The sequence below is a fragment of the Dendrobates tinctorius genome, unplaced genomic scaffold (genome assembly GCF_039654945.1).
Source record: "Dendrobates tinctorius isolate UK_male_01 unplaced genomic scaffold, ASM3965494v1 ptg000070l, whole genome shotgun sequence".
In the NCBI taxonomy this organism is placed as follows: Eukaryota; Metazoa; Chordata; class Amphibia; order Anura; family Dendrobatidae; genus Dendrobates; species Dendrobates tinctorius.
The window spans coordinates 39,583,331-39,603,456 of NW_027361738.1; the positions used below are offsets into that span (position 1 = coordinate 39,583,331).

Below are 20,126 nucleotides of genomic sequence, written 5' to 3' on the forward strand. Positions count from 1 at the left end.
AGCTTGTCCTATTGCAAGAGGATTGTGAACACGACAGCAGGGTTGCTTGTACTTCATTAAATAAGATTTGGTTCAGGTGATCATCTAATCAGAAGCACATGAAGTAGATTGAGGTGTAGTCTGGTTGGAATTCAACTGACACTGGAATGGAATGGCTGTCAAACATGTAGAGAAGCTGATTTTTATAAAACTGTGCAGTGGTCTCTTAATTTTTGCCAGAGCTGTATATTATCTATCTATCTATCTATCTATCTATCTATCTATCTATCTGTCTATCTATCCCATATCTATCTATCTCTCTATCTATCTATTTTTCTATCTATCTTTGTCATCTCGCCAACTATGTATCTACCAATCTATTTTCTACATGTGTGTCTATCTGTCTATCTGCCTCTATATATTGCATCCTCTTTCTCCCCTCCGTCTTCATCTGACATTCTTTCCCCTTTTCCCTTTTTTCTTTAGTTTGATTATTATAAAGGTCCCTTTTCGGGTAGTGAACTTGGTATTTTTTGCCAATGCGGGCTCTGTTCAATTTCAAAACAATGGTGATTGTCAGAGGCCTTGAGCTCTCCAGTGGAGCCTTTCTGTGTGCTCACACAGCGTTAAAGCCTTCTGCAGCAGAGTGCCTAGGTCTGACCTATGTCACACAAAGGCAACTTCCACCTTCTGAAACACTAAAGGCAGGGAAAAAAAAGGCAGATAGAGAAAAGGAGGGGGTCCTGGAAGCGAAACGCAGCCTAGATTAAATACCCTTGTCTGTTTTAATTAAAGGTCAGATGTATGCCAATGATGGGATGGGGCCTGGCATGGCTCTGGTCATGGGGAGCCTGGCTGTCACTGCCATCTCCTGTCTGTGCCACCCTTTACTCTCGCTCTTGAACCGGTGAAAAGTTGCCTTTAAGCTACAAACCTATTAGTTACGGAGTCTTTAACTTCATCTATTTTACTCATGTAATTGGTCTAATTAAGACTAGTGTATATGGCACCAAAGAGCCTTGAAGTTGAGTGACTGACAGTAAAACTTGGATGCCAGTAGCTTAGTCATTGTATTCTTATTGCTAGTGGGTCCTTTAATCCCAAGTGACAGCTGATATATAGGCATATACAAGCAGCAGGCTTTCCAGTTGTGTCCTAACATACCCTGTGTTGGACTTTGCAGCCTAAATGGACCTTAAACATTAACGCTACTTTATCTTGCCTTTTTTTTACCCATTGGCAGTACAGTCTATGTTTCCTTATAAACAGTCACGTAAGGTGGTGGAGAAGGACATATGGCAGGGATTTTCAATGATCTCCCCCTTATCTGATATTTCTTGTTTTTTTAGAGCCTCCAGAAACCTTTCCATATACCAATGTCAATGTAATCTGCAGCACTTGCTATAAGGCTACTTTCCGAACTATGAGTTTTTGGTGAGTTTTTTTACGCTGCTTATTTTCGAAAAAGAAAATGCAAGTAACCTATTTAGGGTGCAGAAAATCTGCAACATCAAAAACTCACCAAAAGCTCATGGTGGGAAGGTACCCTCAGGGTTTTCACACTTTTTGATTTGGATTTAGTACTGGCAAAGTTGAAGCGTCAGAGGTTGAGGCATTCGGTTATATTAAAATTTCCAAATTTCATATTTCGAAGTTGAAGTCTACTGTAAATGTGGAAATATCCAGCTCCATTAATTAACTAGACTCCGTAGTGCACATTGTGCACCGATGATTGCCATCTTGGATTCCCAGGACGCAATCCTTGGACTTGCCAATCATGCAGCCTGGCCTGGCTGGAGTATTTTCTTAGGTTTTTGTCTGTTATTAGAACTTGCCAATATGTCAGTCTGCAAGTTGTAGAGAAATCCTGGCTGCAAATCCTTGAAGTGAGGGTGTTATAATGGAGTGTGTGTGATTCCCAGCTTTTCCTGAGCTTACCCAATGCAGCCCAGCTCCCAGTTACTGACCCGTGCAGGCCTGATAAGTATGAGAGGTCTTTCTGCGACCTTTACTCTTCAGCAGCAGAAAGTCAGTAGCGTGAAAGCAATCTTCTAATGAGGAGGGCTTGGGAGGGAAAAGGGGACCAAGCCGGCCACCAAGGGACCTCTTCCAAGGGTCTATGAGAAAGGCATGATCCAAGTCAATGTGGCAAGGACTCTGAGCCAATAAGTAAGTGAAGAGTAACCTGTACTTGTTGCATGAGGGCATCTAATCCATTACCCTACATAGATTTGATAGGACATTGTATTTCCTTTGTATAATTGCGAAATATTCCACTGATCAGATGGAGCCATCTCTCATCACAATCTACTTTGCCTAATAATGTTTTCATTTCTATGGCGCCAACATATTCCGCAGCACTTTACAATCCTTCTTCTTGCACTGAAGATCTAAGGCCATCATCCACTAATTGAATCCATAGCCTTTAGTCTGCTTGCAGCTGTGTCATATATATTCTCTTTAGCTGGAAGTGCTCCCCATGATTTTGTGTCGTTTTCAAGCAGATTCCCTCTAACAAGGAGAAGAGTAGTTTGTGGGTCAGCAAAAAGCACTGACTCATCAAAACATTTACATGAGATCATTATAGTGTAGAGTCAGCCTGTCCTGCCAGCCGCCAAGTGTCCCTAATAACTCTCGGCTTAATCCTGTAGGATGGCCAGAAATAGGACAAGACTGTGCCATGGGATTCATTGCAGGGGAAATATGCACGCCTTACAGACATGGACAAAACTGACAAACACATAAATGGAGAAAAACATCAATTAACCCTACATTCCAACCTATAAATGTAGACCAGAACCTTATTTATAAACAGGATCTGTTTGTTTACAGTTATATAGAGTATTTACAAATATATAATTTACTATATATATATATATATATATATATATATAAAATATAATATATAATTAATATATATATATTTAAATATATAATTTGTTATATATTTTAAAAAATATTAATGTGCATGTGAATATATGATAATAGTTCATGTGTCCTAGATTCAGATTAGGGCAGATAGCATGTGCATTTACTTAACAGAACCGCTTTAATAAAATGCTCAGTAAATGTTTAATATCTGGATTATTGCAATTAAAGTCTGAGAATAGAATTGCCAAGTCACACATTTTGAAAAAAATATATATATATATATTTATATATTAGGTGACTTAATGAATTTAGTGTTTTACCTTGCAGGTTAAGGATTATCTAACGAATTTTCTACATTTGGGCAGAATTATGTTGATGGTTGTTGGAATAATTGCACTACATACGTCATGTGTCATGATGATTCATTGTTTTTTATAGAGCCCATGCATGGACAGTGTTAAAAGGTCATTTAAGGATATTTCCACATTTGCAGCAAAGGTTAGGTGATGGCAATGATATATAAAACTCAATTGTTGCAGACAGAGTCCTAGAATCGTATTGATTGCTGATAGGAGATAAGAAACATTGCGCTGATTTTAGCCTTTCAGCTTTGTGTTGAGGGTGTCTGCTTTATTTGTAATTTATTTGATATATGACAAAAATAATAACAATAATAATAATAAAGATAAAATAATATTTTGTAAAATAAATGTATAAGTTGTATATAACAAAATAATAAAAAATACAATAATTGCATGATTTAAAGAATCTATATAATATAAACTATATACATATAGATAATATACAGTGTTCAAAGATCTCAATTTGTACACCTCAATAATCATATTTTTTCTTTGATGGGTTAGTTTTCTTTTTAAACATTTTTTAAGGAAGCAGAAAAAATATTTTTAGACACATTAAAAATGAGAATCCCGCTTTGAAACCAATCTGATCCGTGTTCGTACGATGTGATAAAAGAAAACGATAGCACAAAAAACACAATGCAGCAGCCATTTTTCATGATTGCTGATAGAGGGGGCTGCAGCACAATTCTGTGTGACGGTATAGCCCACAAAGTAATTTAGATGCCCCCATCCTCAAATATGATCTCATCAATTGTGAATCTAATTATACAATCAATATGTTTTCAGTTTGGCTAAAAGAAAAAAAAAATTGTGCTAAAAAAAAAAAGAAAGAAAAAAAAAAAGAGAGAGACTCATATTAACCTAATCTTCTACCCAGAGACTAAAGCAGTTCAAAGGATATTCCTGGTAAATAAAAGCTTGATATATTTCCAATTTAGAATTATGTGAACAGATTTCAACAATGACTATTAATGACAATTTGCATTAAAAGATGTGATGAAATAGATTTGATTAAAAGGCCTATCTGGAGCAGAAGAACTATATTGAACTAATAAAAGTGGCTTGGATATTGCCATGTAATGTAAATGGCTGGGGGATTTAAATTAAAATCAGATAAGTACAGATGTATTTTAACCGGTTACTGCCAAGGTTTCCATGGCAACTTCAAGTTTGAAAGTTCTGATTTAGAATTTTTCTGTTTTTTTTTTTTACATTTCCAATTTCACGTGTGGCTTTATTGTTTTCTAAAATATTTATGAAAAACATTTGTAAACAACCCTAAATATGTTTTTTCCCCCCATTTTTACACAATGCAAAAAAAATTGTAGTACGGAAAGGAAGACTGTTTATAATCATTATTTTAAGTGTATGTGTAAAATTAAAATTAACAGTTAATAGAATTTTGCACAAATCATATAAGACACCTAACATTGTAAATATATATATTTTATATATACATATATATACACACATATATGCATATACATATATATATATTTATATATAAATATATATGCTCAAAATAATATGAATGTATACATATGTATATGTTTGTATATATTTTTGTATATATATTTTTTTAATCTATATTTTCATTTTCATCTTCATTGGAGGCTTATGAGGCTATTTCGTCATCAAATGAATCATGATCTATTTTTAATGTAATAAAATGTAATAAAACAACTAATAAGAACTAATAAGGATTTAGATAGATGACATGATCAGGCTACGAAGATAATTGTAATTATTGATATCATACAATTGTGTTTTATGTGCACAATTGAACTTGTATATGTATTTCCAGATAATGATAAGAGTGGTCATGTAGCAAATGAAAAATATTTGCTTTCCTATCCAAAATACATATCAGAATGACTTTCCTTCCTGCGGTGCAGTTATGTATTTAGGTGTGCTAGAGATTGATTTATCTTCCCTGGCATTTTGTGTCGGAGGCACGGTGGGAGGGTCTTAGCTATATGGGTGGCGAGATTATGCTATTAAGTGGATTTTGCAAGTTGGTACCAATACGTGAAATTTGATTTATACAATTAATGTCAGATCAGGCTGACATCCAAGCAATTGCAAGTGTTTTCATATTTAGTAAGATAAAGCGGTTCCGATAAAATGTAATTGCATGTTTAACATTAGAGGTAAGTAAAACAAGGATCTGCTTAAAATGTTACTTATACTTCATCATTAAAATGTACAGTGAGGAAGTAGAAGAAAACCAGAATATAAGATGAATCCAGTACAATTTATTATACCAACATCAGACATCACTAGTGTATACAGATTTTAGTTTTTTTTTCTAAAAGATTTAGCTTATTTTATCTTCATCAGTACTCAATTATTATTTTTTTATTGTATTATTTTATCCTATATAATGAATATATATAATGAATTGCAATGACCTATAATCTATATAGACTTGACCATGTCCAGAAAATACACAATCAGAACGACTGACCTCCATTGCTTTGAATTGATCATACACAAGAGGTCACACTGTTGAACACATTTCATGAGAAATCATGACCCACCAAAATTTCAAAGCTAATCTTAATAAAGGCCAAATAGAATAGTAGTTTGTTGTAAGTGCCTATGTTACTAGTATAGCGAAAATAATGATCGACACAATGGCTGGTTGTTGGTTGTATCATACAGAAAGTCAGCAAATCTATGGCTCTATGTATGCAATTTATTAGAGCTAAGGTATTTTTGCTCAGTCCATTTTCCAATGGATACTGGAAAGCCCCGATGGACCCCATTGACATTCATGAGTCTGTTGGGGCCTTGTCTTTATATTAGCAGGAATAGAATTGAAGACTATCTTAAAAAAAGTAATGCAAAGCGAGATGGAAATCTGATGCCACCGCTGAAGTCAAGATCCTACAGATGTCCATCAGGTTATGTATAGACCACCAAGCTGTGCCATAGAGAATGGCATAACTAATGACTACCTCTACAATGATATGAAATCACATTCCAACCATCTTAGATGCATTGAGGTTACTTCCAATATCCTTAATAATAAACTTGATTTCCATTTACCATTGGATCTGTACTTCTATAAACTCAGACATTAGGACCTGGCCCTACAGTCTGATTATTCAATGGTCTGATTCCTGTTCAATATATTGATGGATAATTTAAATCAAACTATTCAGTTATGAGACGAAATAGTAAAATGTCACGGAAGTCCTTAATTGCAGTTGACAAATCTCTTTACGGGAAGGATTGACTATTCATGTTGGACTTTGGTTCTTGACCTCTTAGTTGGTGATGCATCGCAAAAATATTTTTGGTTTACTATGCTTATAAGTTTATTATATACATTAATAAATACATTCTTGTATCATGTAGGACATCTCAGTATTAAATGAAACATGACTTCACCCTAATATGTAAACTACAGTGCTACATTTGTACCAAGACATGGAGTTGTGAAGAATGTGAGGGAGGAGAAAGGAGGTGGCTCAATAAGATGATGAACCAGAATTGTACTCAAAGAAGTCTTCATTTTCTTTGGTGGTAAAAGAGGCCACAGTTATTATCATATTGCATAGTTATCTAAAACTGGATGAACACAGCCTAGAATGCAACCTAACCTTTTGGGTATATTTAAATGTAGTGCCTGCTCTTATTAGTGGCTAGACCTGAAGCATTGCTAAAATATCGGACTTGTTATAATAGGATCTAGAACCCCAGAATCAAAGCTATAAGGTCAGATAATGTAAAGATCCAAGGTGCAAAGATGCCCCAGGAATGGTGACCCTGAGGCATAACGACACATTTGCTCACAGTTCATTTCACTCTTTGGACCACACTAACCTGTCTTTACCTGGACTTCCTGCCATGGAGAGAATGAAGAATTTTTATAGTGGATGTACAGGCTATATTTATTGTTCACATCCTTCATTAATTTTTATGTCACTGTGGATTCACTTTGCATATTTGTTTGTCACAGGATCTTTTAAGGTTGTGGCGTTCTTACAGCACATACCTTCTAAAATCAGGGTCCCTACCACTCTGCAACACTGGTTCCTCTCTTTGAGAAAGCCAAGCCTTTATGATGAGAAGTCAGTGATCCCTGACCGATGCTGGGCCTTCTGGTTTTGAGGTTTAGAGAATGTTTGTGGGTGCTCTTATTCTTTTGTAGAAGGTTTCCTTTTTGCATGCTTTTGAATTTTTTTGCACTTTTTAGTAGCACTAAAAGCGAATACTCTTGGACTTTAGAAAAAGCCACATGCTATAACAACTTCACTCATAGTGGTCACTGTGTTTGTGGTATGTTCCGTAAGCAAGGAGGAGAGATCCAGCTCCACGGGTGTACAAATTTTACATGTGTTTCTGGTGCGTCAAGCACCTTTAGTCATGGTATTTAGAATGGCGTCAGAGGTCAGTTTAAATAGTATATCTAGTATTATGCCTGTGATATGTTCTACAGTGATAAATAACAATGAAATTATCTTATTGTTTGAAGAATAGATCTAAAATATCAGTAGTCCAATGTTGTGTCACATTGAATCTCATAAGTGCCTACCATAAGTCCCAAATGAAAGTTGACTTTACTATATCTACAAAGGATATTAGATTTTTTTAATTAAATGCAAGCTTCTTTTAAATCAGTATACTCTCAGAGTCACTCCAAGACTTTAAGGTTCACTAACCGCCATTTCATTAGTATATATGATACTTTATAACTCTGTCATGTATATAAATAGACTTACCGTATTTTTCGAACTATAAGACACACTTTTTTCCCAAACAATTTAGGAGGAAAATGGGGGGTGCGTCTTATAGTGCGAACGCAGGCTTACCGGGGGTTTGCGGCAGTGGTGTAGTGGCAGCAGAAGTGTCGCGATGCTGGGGCCATGTGGAGTGCAACTGAGCAGGGTCTCTTCCTCAGGATGCCGGCGGCGGAAATGTGTCCACGCCAAGCAGAGCCGATTGTATCACCAGTTTCCCTGCGCCCATCTTCCTCAAGCTCAAGCCGTGGGCCACCGGAGGCTTCAGTAAAGTGGCCGCCAGAGGCTGCGCATGCACAGATTGAGATCTCAACGGCACTCGGCTTCTGGAAAATGGCTGCCAAGATCTCAATCTGCACACACGCAGCCTCTGGTGGAAATTTACAGAGCTAGAGTTGCAACCGAGTCCCCAGCACTGACTGACAGCAGCTCAGCTTTAGACCCCATATGTGCAGGTTAATAGCATTTTTTTTCATGTGACAGGTTCGGATTATTATTATTTTTCATGTGGCAAGGGGGTATTATTTAGAAACTGCATATTATTTGAGAACTAAATGTTGGCTATAAATGTTGACTCGCGAATAATTTTTCATAGAAAACAGGCCCTACCCTGAGGATCTATGAAGTGAAACCTAGATAACCAGAGAAGTTCATTTGTCTTATGTGCATAACATGGACATGAAAACTGGCCTTAGAAAGGTGATTAATTTACTCTCGGTGATAGCATTGGAAAGCTGCCAAAAGCTGCTGCTTCAAGGGTCCTATGTATTTGTCACCAGAAATATGACATTGGTGACATTTTTGCTTGCATGAATCGAATTGGAGCTTCTTGAATTACCGTAATTTAAAAATATGTTTTAAATAAATATATAAATATATACTGTATATAAGCTTTATTCATAATCGTTACATCTTATATCATGGATGCTTATATATTAAACAATTACATTTCTTTGTAACTGACACCGGAGCGGAACATGTTACCACTATAAGCACAAAGACCTCAGGCTTTGGGCCTGTAACCTCTTGCAATAAATGCTTGGCATAGAAAATATTGAAAAAAAATCCTCTTTACATGTTTAACGCAGAGTAATTCATTGAGCCCTATTTATGATTGTTCAGCTTAGCAGCAGGGAGGAGCAGGGGTGCATCTATGGGGTACAGAAGTTATGGTCGAACCAGGGACCTACAGGATCCATAATCGGAGGTCTAGCTAATGATTTTACATTGGGGAACAGAAGATTCAGTTACCCAATTTGGAAAAAAGGTGAGTACTTATCATCTGATATTACTCTTTGTCATATCCTGCACATCCCCAGATGCTCGTTTATGTAATGATAATTGACAAAACTCCATCAATTGGCTCATTGGGTCTCATGCATATGTCAATATAGCTTAGAGCAGGGGTCCCCAACTTGTAGCTTGGGAGCCACATGTGGCTCGCGGTCCCATGAATTGTGGCTCGCGGCTGTCTGCCAGCTTGGTGCATTAGCTCCACATCTAGCTAACAGGTATGAGGAGCAAATCTCAAAATGGTGAATTTTATGAGTAGCCATGCACAGAAGAGCAGACCTGGATGCACATATACTGGTCTTAGGGCCCCGTCATACATAGCGACGCACCAGCAATCCCGACAACGATATGATCTTGTCAGGAGTGCTGGTGTGTCGCTACATGATCGCTGGTGAGCTGCCAAACAGGCAGCTTCACCAGCGATCAGCACCAGCGACAGGAGGGTAACAAGCAACGCACGTCGCTTAGTTACCCACTGTGTACCTTAGTTACCAGCGCACTGGTGCAGGGACTTGGTAACCAAGGTACACATCGGGTTTCTGAGCAGCGCGCGGCACTTAGAAACTCGATGTGTACCTTGGTTACCAACTTCCTGCACCAGCGCGCTGGTAACTAAGGTACACATTGGGTTTCTAAGCGCTGCGCGCCGCTTAGAAACCCGACGTTTACCTTAGTTACCAGCGTGCTGATCGCTGGTCTCCCGCCTGTCACACGCAGCGATGCGTGATGGCCAGCGGGAGACCAGCGATCAAAAAAATGTCCTGGCCATTCCAGGACAATCAGCGATAACCGGTAGGGGGGCCGGTTGCTGGTCAGTGTCACACACAGCGATCTCGCTGGTGAGATCGCTGTTGCGTCACAAAACTTGTGGCTTTAGAGGTTTCGATGTTTTTTAAGTATGGTATGCTGGAGACAGGATGATACTACCTGTCGGAAGTGGTGCCTGAAGCTTTATGTGACAGTGTGCTGGGAGTGCTGGATGGGAGAATACTGAATGGGGGAATTGTGGGGACCACTGGATCTTGTTATACGGCTTCTGGGGGATTTCTGTGGAAAATCTTTGGTTATCATTATACCCGTAATGGGGGCTCTGGTTGCCACTATTGTGAGGGGGGAGGGAGCTGGATGTGGTTCGCGACCCTCTCTCAGAACTGAAGGTGGCTCCCTAGGTCAGAAAGGTTGGGGACCGCTGGCTTAGAGCAACCAATTAGATTTGAGCTTTACATTTTGGAAGTTACTTTACTTTTATTTCCCATAGAGATGAGATGGCTGCATTGGATCTGTTCAATATATACTAATATTAATATTATTTTGTTTAGATGTTTTGCTTTTACACATTTTTGCTTTGTGTACGTCTGTTTTACTCATTATTTTCTTGGATGCGTATACAGAAAACAAATTTGTCTATGTTTTGTTGAAATTAAATGAAGCTGATGGGCCGTTTTAAGGTGTATATGTCAGGATTTCCAGTAATAAATCTGTTTGTTGTGTTCAAATCAGATTTGCTTATCAGAGAGGATTATAGTATCTCATATTTGCAGAGCTTAGCTCAGTCTATCGCACTTTAATATGTCAAGCCAAGCAATACATCCTATTGGTTTATGTAAAGAACCATTAAAGCTTGAATACAATTTTATGATAGAGCCAATAGCGACATTTAGAAATACTCTATACATGTAAGCATGCTAGGGACTTGTAAAAAAAGGCCTAGTCAAAACAAGATAACCAAGCTGTCAATGGCTCGCCTCTAATGCATACACTGTACAAATAACACATGAGAACACAATCTTATATATAGTAATCATGATATACTAGTACCCATTTCAGGTTTTCCAATTATTTCTAATATCATAGCAAAGACTAGAGGCACACAATCAGGATTATGGTGAAATATTATCATCCTGTTTGATTTTCCTTCCTGAAATCATACAACTAAAGCTCCCATGTTCAGGGCCAATGCACATTTATTATTTAGATACAAGGATTAGGTGAGAAAAAATTTGATTGAGGGATCTCTCAATAGTAAACTGATGAGAAGGTATTTTGCTGTTGTTACCCTCCGCAAATCTTCTGCGCTGCAAGTGTTCAATTACCCTGCAGCACCCCCACAGGGGATATGAAGTATTACACATCTTCCAATAAAATCAGTTGGGTGTCTGTAATGCAAGAATCTGCTGGATCCTCCAGAGCCTGATGTTCTTTTTACCTATTTTCTACTCTGTCTAATATGACGTGTGTTCAATAATTTATCTACCTGAATGCAAACAAAGTTTTCTGAGAAAATTGAACTTACTATTTTCAATGTAACCCCTCTTCACTTCAACACACTTATTCCACTTTGTCTCCAGTGATAGGATGCCTTCAGAGTAGAAGGAGACTTCTTGCTGCTTCAAGGACCCTGTTACTGCATCTTTGAATGCATTATCATCATTAAATCATTGCCCACAACGAAGTTCCTTCAGGTTCCAAAATACAGTAGAAGGTAATCACTGGGAGCCAGGTCTGGACTGTAGGGCAGATGGTTAAGCTCCATGAAGCTGTATTCCCTGATAGCAACTTGTGATTTGCGAGACTTGTGAGCTGGCGCATTGTCGTGAAGCAGCAACACACCTGTCAACAACCTCCCACTGCATTTCTCTTTGATTGCCTCATGTAATTCCTTCATTGTTGAAACATAGGTGTCTCCAGTAATTGTTGTCTTGTGTGGCATGAATTCTAGTATTGAAATACCTTCTGTATCCCAAAAAACTGTTGCCATGATCTGTCACAGCTGACTGCTAGACATAAAATTTCTTTGGAGTTGGCGACCCCTTGTACTTCCATTGCATGGATACTTGTTTGGTCTCCGGATCAAGGTGGTGGACCCATGTTTCATCACTAGTAATAATTAAGAATAGAAGTCTCCTGGATTTTCTATGAACAAGTTTATATTCTCTTGGCTAATTTTCTGGCGACATATTTTTTACTCACACATTAACAATTTTTGCACCCACTGGAACTTACCTTTGGCATCATCAAAATATCATGAATAATACTGGAAACCATATCTACTGAAATCCCTAATTAATGAGCTATAAAACTGACTTTGACCCAACGATCTTTCAAAATCATGGTCTCCTCTTTACAGCACATTTCCTTTGAAGATTCTTCGACAGGTCATTGTGAAGAGGGGTCATATTCAGTTGATTCCCTACCCTACTGTTTGGCTCAAAACTTTACTTGGTATTAGAAATGTGCAACATCACCATATACAAAAATCTTCCTTTCATGGATTTCTTTAGGCTTCTTTTTTCCTTTCTAAGAAACAATCAGTGAATGAAGCTCCAAATTCCTCACTTTCTTTGTAGAGCTGCACTGTACTGTTCTTACCATCCTGTCACTTCCAGTGCTTTCATCAGACTGAACTTCTTCTATGTGCGTTACACATCTCAACATGCACAGAAAGGTTCAGCTGTTGTGAATTCGCTTTCTGGCCTCCCTCTGGTTATTACTGAAGGTAGTGAAGCTGGTCAGATCGACAGAGGGGTTGCGAGTTCTCTTTCTGGGCTCCCTCTGGTGGTTACTGGAGGTAATGGAGCTGATCTGATTGACAGAGGCTTGCCACCTGATAATGATGATGATGATTGGAGATCTGGGGTTTCAGATTGAGATTTAAGACAGCCGACTCCCTCTATCCCTGCTGGTGATTTGCTTCCTGTTCCTCCTGAGGTCTGATTTCTCCAGCTCTGTCCCTGCATGTTCAGCTAAGTGTTTTATTTGCTATTCTGATTTGCATTTGATCTGATTTTGTCTATCTCTTCTTGGTGCGGGTCAGCCAGCTCCGGCTGGGGCTGTGCTGAATCACATATGTTACTGCTTGTGCCAGTTTGTTTTATCCCCTATTAGATTGGTCTCTTTTTGCTCTGCTTTCAGAATATTCCAGAGTGCTGATATAGTGAGGGGCGAAGTCGTGCAACTTCAGTGTTTTTTGCATCAGACGTGTTGGACTTTTTGCAGGGTTTTTTTGTGTGATTGCAAACAGTGTTTTTCCTTTCCTGTCCTGTCTAGTCAGTGTGGGCCCCATCATTTGCTCAGTCTATTTTCCTGCCTTTGTTTGTGTTTCCATCTTGTCTCACCGACAATATATGTTGGGGGCTATCTATTCCTTTGGGGTCTGCTCTGGGGCAGTTTAGATTTCCCCTTTCTTGCTTTAGGCTTAGTTAGCTCTCCGGCTGTGCCGAGCCATCTAGGATCATCGTAGGTACGCTCCACGGCTACTGCTAGTTGTGTGGATAGGATCAGGGGTCTGCAATCCGCTTAGGTACCAACCTCTCTGGTTTTCTGTGGCATATCCTGGACCTGCTCTCCTCCTCGGTGACCCATTCATAACATTCAGCGCTCTAACACTGACAGAACATGCTGGGATAAATAACTTATTGAACACCCAATTTTAGGTATTGCTTTTTTTCTCCATATGACAATATAGAGCATTTGTCATTGTTGAAGCGCTTGCGATTTCTTAATGAAAAGGCAAATAATTAGCTTGCTGGTCAGAGCAGCTGAAAATATCCAGATTGTCTATGGCAAGCCTCACATGTACCCACATTTTGGCCAGGACGTTTTCTTGCTCAATAAAACTACTTTAAAGGGAGCCTGTTACCAGCTTTACCCTGTGTAAATTACAACTACAACCTTAATGAGCGCCCATGCTGCAGTATATCAATGGTTATGTAACCCCCTGACTCCTCCTGTATACTCCCCAAAAAACCTTTTGAAGTTCTCCTGCATGTTAATCCTGTTGGTTCGGATCTCCATCCCTCCTCCCAGATTCTATGTCCCTCCTCCCAGCTGCTGATAGCCGTCTTTCTGCTCTTATTGATGTGGATGACAGCTCCTGTGTCAGCCACATAGGCGGGCGAAATCTCGTGCAGGCGCTGAGAAATCGTCGGTTCGCGCCTGTGCACTATACTACTGTGGGCAGAGCATAAATCATAACTGTGCATGCGCACTTATGTTTTTGGCTCTGCCCACCATAGTGCACAGGCATGGTCCTTTCCAATACACACGCAGGGAGCGGCCTGCCTCGGACTAGATTTCCAAAATTCATAACCCGCTTTCAACTATCTTTTCTTTGAAACACCGCAACATTTCATAGTAAATCAAATATAACTGCAATAATTTAGCACACAAGGGAAACAGGAGGCTGTATTCTGTGACCCACCATTTATATATGTGGAACATTGTGGAATTTGGTTGGCATAACATGTGACCAAATAGTCAGGAGTTAATTCCTATGTAACAAATATGATAACCTACAAGGCCTAAGTGACCACAGCTTGCCCATATAGAAAAATGTAAGTGACACTGCCACTCAAAATGTGTGCCCATGACACTAAAACAAGACGTTAACATACATCAGCATGGCAGAAGTTTCTGACCAGGCTCTGATTTTCTACTGTACATAGATTAACATATATATTTAGTTGATGCAAAAGACATATTAGCAAGTATGGTTGCCTTTTTTACACCAAATATTAAGGGACATGTTACTTTTGTACTTACATGTGGTAGTTTTTCTACACAAATCGCCACAAACACCCCAAAACGGGAGGCTTTGGGAGACTTCAGCAGCTACAAGGATATTTGCCAACCTCTTCAGAAGTCTTGAGGGGACTCCAAATTTGCCATGAGCCTCCAGGACATTCCAGGAGAGTTGGCAAATTCTGTATAACTTATCACCAAAATTGGGGCTCTGTATATTAAGTTCTAAGAGTGTTACAGAAAAATTTGAACCCAAACTCATGTGCATATTTTTTTTGCATTTATTCCTCCTCTGGCTGTTATGGCCACCAGTGGGGCAGGAGTCGTAGGACCCCTATTCTGGGGATAGGAGTAAATCCCAGAGGTGGAACCTGCACACATCAAATGTTTATGGTATATATTATGGATATATCTTTAAGAGTCGGATAATACACATTTATGATTCAATTATATGATGCCGTATTTAAAAGTATTTTTTTGTCATTAAGAAAAACAGCAACTATGAAATTAGCTGAACGTATAGCTGATTTCTTTCCATTATCAGTAGATGATGGGAGAATCAAGACATCCACTAATATACAGGCCTCTAGTTCACAGTAGCCTTTTCTACTAATTTTGTCTTGAGGGTGAAGGGAGGTGAGCGCCGCCAGACATCAGTCTGTATTTTTTCCTCTTTATTTATTTGGTTAATACTCTCGTTTTTCGTAACGTCTCAGAGACTCTGCTGCTGGTAATCCCACTTTCCTTCCACAGTATTTATTATTTATTGATTTTAATAACTATGTAGATCACATGCAGTATATGAGTCAGATACTTGGTATTTATATAGCTCAACAATTTCAGCTCAGAGCTTCCTCAGTGTACATCATGTATGTACCCATCTATAAGATTCATATATATATATATATATATATATATATATACTGTGTATATACCATGTGTGCATATACAGTATATATATATGTATTTATAATGTATATATATACAGTATATTACATGTCCCTGACTGTTGGGGTCTTGTTGGACATCTTGCACTGGGGCTTTCACACTGCAAGTTACATCACTGTGTATATCTATCCATCTATCTAATAAAGGATCCTTACTTTTTCCCTATCCTGGATGTGCTGATGGATGGATGGATAGATAGATAGATAGATAGATATTGGATAGATAGATAGATAGATAGATAGATAGATAGATAGATAGATAGATAGATAGATAGAGCTTGACAAAGACTGTGCTGTGAGGTCGAAACGTTGCACCACTTGGTGCTGGATTAAAGTCCACAATTTTTCCTTGAACTGGAGTGCTGCCTGATTTTTTTCCATTTATTATTTGCGTTGGACAACCGCATTACTCAGGAAGTATTGCACCCAAAATCTGCTCAAGTTTGTGCTGCTGTCTGTTTTTTCTATTTAAATACATAGATAGATCGATCTACAACTACGAGTAGAAGCCTAACCCAAAAGGAGTGAACCAAGCTGCAAAAGACCTCAATGATACTGAGAACAGCCTCAAACAAGATACATAGACCCCAACCAGTCAGATCTGAGGGATGCCTATGACACCATACAAAGGCAGTACAAAACAATTCTGAGGAAGAAGCAGACTTACATTTCTACCAAGCTTAACCAACTCCAAGACACCCTCCAAGACAACTTCTACTGGGAACTATGGAACCACATTGGCACAAAAAGCAAGAAAAACAACATACATATCCAAAACAGCAACATCTCTCTCCAGTACTTCATAAACCTTTATAAAGACATCCTGAAGGAAGGACTAAGGCTAGTTTCACACTAGCGTTTATTTCCTGCAGCGCACGGCGCCGCTAAGCCCCGCCCCCTCCCGGCTCCCTGCCCGCCCCATCCGGTCATCGCCGCCTACTAGCGCACATGGGCGCTTGCGATCTGCGCACCCCATCTTTAGCATAGGGTGCGCAGATCGTGGCCTGGCCGTGCGCTAGCAGGATTTTTCCGTGTGCTGCGCACTTTTGAAGGTGCGCCGAGCGCGCCGAAATGCAACATGCTGTGTTCGCCGCACACGGGCGCACCTTCAGGTAGGTTGGAGGCTCCTGACCACGCTCCAACACTCGCACCCCACACAACAGAGTAGTTCAGCAAAGCCACATTGCGGCTCCCTGCTTGGAGTGTAGCAGAGCACCTTTGGCGGCTCCCTGCTTGGAACACTAAACGTGCTGGGAGGTGGATGGAGTTGAGAATACATAAAAGCGGGAAGGTTTAGAATTACAGGTCAGTCTGAGAGATGAAGCCACTCAGAGAGGAGTGAGGAAAGAAGATCCCTGGAAGAGGGATGGAGGAAGGAGGTCCTGCAGCAGACCTCAGTGACCTGGGTCTGCTGGCACGGGAAAGGAAAGAAGGAGAAAGACATTGAACTGAATCCTGATCTTCCAGGAGAAGGAGAGATTAGTACGGAACGAAGGAGTAAAAGGGAACAGAGAGGACGTGGGTTAGGAGAGAACCCTGCCTAGAAGTTCTAAGCGCAAGGCCGGGGCCTGGTCCCCGAGGTTGTATGGATGCTAATGGTCCAGCAGCAGACACCGGTGGAGTAGTGGGCTGTAAATGCACTACTCCCATCTAAGACTTGGGGGCACAACAGCAACTTGGATACTGAGCCAGGACTCAGGAGTGAGGAGTCCCCGAAGCAGGCTACAGCTGTCTGCCGTGCAAGTAGAGTTCTTGGGAACATCAGTCAGGAGGCACTCCAGTGTAACTCAGTACTGGGAGTACTTCACACTTAAAGGCGCTGTAAGAGGGGACGTTCAGAAAGGTACATGTTGGCGGAGTGTTGGAAGGGAGCATTCCATCTGACCTGGAGGTTGATTGAGCCTCTGACCCGGAGGACACAGTACGGAGGCAGGCACCTGTGTGTACTACAGACTGTGAGTAAAGCTTTGGAACTACAAGCCCTGGTGTCCTCCATTGATTCTTGCGTCAACACACCCAGCACTGCTACATCTGGGTACCAACTTCCACACCGCTTGTGCCTCTCCTCTAACTCCACATCAACACTGCCCTGGGGCTACAGCTTCACCTGTGGGGAGCTTCACCATCTTGGCTGCAACACACCACCAGCCCCAGAGGATCTGCAAGCAGCGTCGGCTTAACATCTCACTTGCCGAATACCACAGGTGGCGTCACGAACTATTCCATTAACTAAATTCCACCATTCAAACTCCCCCTATTAATTGGGCGCCCAGGGCCACGGACCGGGTCACCGCTGCTGTGGCACATCCCGCCGACAACGGGCCATACCGAGTACCCCACAGCCCTGGGAGGGTGACCCACATGCTGGCCAGCGGGACGCCGACAGCGAAAAAATGGCCCAGGACATTCCTGCATGATCAGCAATATCCAGCAGGGGGGCCGGTCGCTGCTGTGTGTCACATGTAGCGAGATTGCAGGCGAGATCGCTGTTGCGTCACAAAATCGGTGACGCATTATCGATCTCGCTATGTGAGACGGGGGGCTTTAGACCTACGCTCTTAAACATTTACATCAATGAGATGACCATCACTCTCGAATCTTCCACAGCACCAGGTCTCACACTCCATGACGCCCTGGTGAAATTCCTGCTGTATGCAGAGGACCTACTGCTGTTGTCACCAACCGACAAAGGCCTCCAAGACCTGAAAATCTTGGAGAAATTCAGCTCCACATGGGCACTACCGATCAACCCAAAGAAAACCAACATCATGGTGTTCTAGAGGAGACAGCCAGGATCGTGCCATCACCCTTCATTTGTGCTAATCAGCTGTACTCTTACACGAATGGATAAATACACCTACCTGGGCCTAAAAATTCACCAGTCAGGGAGCTTAAAACAAGCCATAGAGACCCTGAAGGACTCGGCCTGCAAAACCTTCTATGCCATCCTTAGGAAAAACTACAATCTGAAGCCACCAGTGAGGGTCTGGCTAAAAATCTTCGATGCCATCATCGTTCCAATACTCCTGTACAGCAGCAAATTTTGGGGTTCTCACACATAAATTGGTGTTTTTTATATGTATGAAATAAAATAGTTTTTATAGGGATTATATGTTCACTCTGTATATTATTAATTCCTACAGTATATGCTTTTTCAAATGGGGTTCTCACACATACCCAGACTGGTCAAGGTGGGATTCCAGCCCAACAGAAATATCCCACCTGGAATTCTGAAAGCACCTTCTCCAGATCCATCTAAACATCTCCAACCGTGCCTGGCAGGCTGAGCTGGTCAGATTCCCTTTAAACCTAGCAGTTCTGAAGAGGCCACTGTCATTCTGGGCTCACCTACATAGTAGCAGTGCGAGCTCCCATCGCCATAAAGCTCTGCCACATATAGGTGGTCAACACGAACCAGGACCCCGGAACAGCTCACCCAAACCAAACCAGCCCAAAACATCAATCACAGCAGCCTGACAAAAACAGCCAGGAATAGGAATATGTTAGACGAGGGCCAGTAGACGTATGTCCGTGACTGGAGGAATGATATAATCACCTCACAGAAACTGATCATGTACCGGACTCTACAGAGAGACTACGGACTAGCTTCATATTTGGAGAAACTCCCGCACCCTAGAGACCGCCTGATACTGAACCGATTTAGACTCAGTGCCCACAATCTGGCCATCAAGTCCGGCCAGCACAGACAGAGCTACAAGCCCAGGGAGGACAGACTGTGCCCACACTGCGACCAGGAAGATGAAACCCATTTAATGCTACACTGCAACAAATACTCAGAAGTGTGGGACACTCACTTCCGGAGACTATCCGATCTCTTCACGGATTTCAATTCCATGAAGGAGGAAGAGAACACCTTTTTCCTGCTGGAAGAAAAATAGAGCGCGGTGGATATACAGTAGCAGCGCAATATGTGAACGCATGCCATAGGCTGCGAGAAAGAGAACTATTGTATGCCAAGGACTTCCATAGCCCCCACCCTGGATCTGCCCCATCCATATTTCTTATAGTCCCTCCCTACCCATAATATCCACAGTCCCTATCCTTATTGTACACTTGATTTGGCAAAACTAATGTGTATTTAGTCCTGCCAATAAAGCTTTTTTAATTTAATTGAATTTATATGGGTTAGATAGATAGATAGATAGATAGATAGATAGATAGATAGAAATAAGAAAAGCAGTCAGCAATTAAAAAATTAAAGGTGAAAAAGTGGACTTTATTAGCCTGTAAGGTGTGGCGACGTTTTGGTTGTGAACAACCTTCCTCACAACCGAAACATCGCCACACCATATGGGCTAATAAAGTCCACTTTTTCACATTTAATTTTTTGAGTGCTGCCTCCTTGTCTTATTTTTATTTATATTACAACTGGACAATTGTTT

The 20,126-nt window shown here is 40.6% G+C and overlaps 1 long non-coding RNA gene across 1 annotated transcript in view; it reads left to right on the forward strand.

Moving 5' to 3' along the window:
• Positions 1-1,960: 1,960 nt before the first annotated feature.
• The window catches only part of LOC141095936 (uncharacterized), a 176,965-nt gene continuing 158,799 nt past the window's right edge, over positions 1,961-20,126 (forward strand). The window contains exon 1 of the long non-coding RNA XR_012233514.1: positions 1,961-2,148. This is a non-coding gene — a long non-coding RNA (uncharacterized lncRNA). The remainder of the gene's footprint in view (positions 2,149-20,126) is intronic.